Source organism: Oncorhynchus gorbuscha, unplaced genomic scaffold (assembly GCF_021184085.1).
Source record: "Oncorhynchus gorbuscha isolate QuinsamMale2020 ecotype Even-year unplaced genomic scaffold, OgorEven_v1.0 Un_scaffold_854, whole genome shotgun sequence".
Taxonomy (NCBI): domain Eukaryota; kingdom Metazoa; phylum Chordata; class Actinopteri; order Salmoniformes; family Salmonidae; genus Oncorhynchus; species Oncorhynchus gorbuscha.
The window spans coordinates 30,693-31,283 of record NW_025745843.1 but is presented as its reverse complement, the minus strand read 5'-3'; positions in this window follow the sequence as shown (position 1 = coordinate 31,283).

The window sequence follows — 591 nt, the reverse complement described above, 5'->3', positions numbered from 1 at the left end:
GACATCTCTATCCCCAGCTCCTGGGCACCCTTACAATTAACCTACTCTAGTCCCCAATCTATCTCTTACAACTTCCAGGGTCTCTGAGTCCCTCTAGCCTGAGATGCAGAGCCTTAGACCTCTGCGCCACCTTAATTCATGATCTCTATATCTCTCTGAGTCCCTCTATCCTCTCTGAGTCCCTCTATCCTCTCTGAGTCCCTCTATCCTCTCTGAGTCCCTCTATCCTCTCTGAGTCCCTCTATCCTCTCTGAGTCCCTCTATCCTCTGAGTCCCTCTATCCTCTCTGAGTCCCTCTATCCTCTCTGAGTCCCTCTATCCTCTCTGAGTCCCTCTATCCTCTCTGAGTCCCTCTATCCTCTCTGAGTCCCTCTATCCTCTCTGAGTCCCTCTATCCTCTCTGAGTCCCTCTATCCTCTCTGAGTCCCTCTATCCTCTCTGAGTCCCTCTATCCTCTCTGAGTCCCTCTATCCTCTCTATCCTCTCTGAGTCCCTCTATCCTCTCTGAGTCCCTCTATCCTCTCTGAGTCCCTCTATCCTCTGAGTCCCTCTATCCTCTCTGAGTCCCTCTATCCTCTCTGAGTCCCTCTA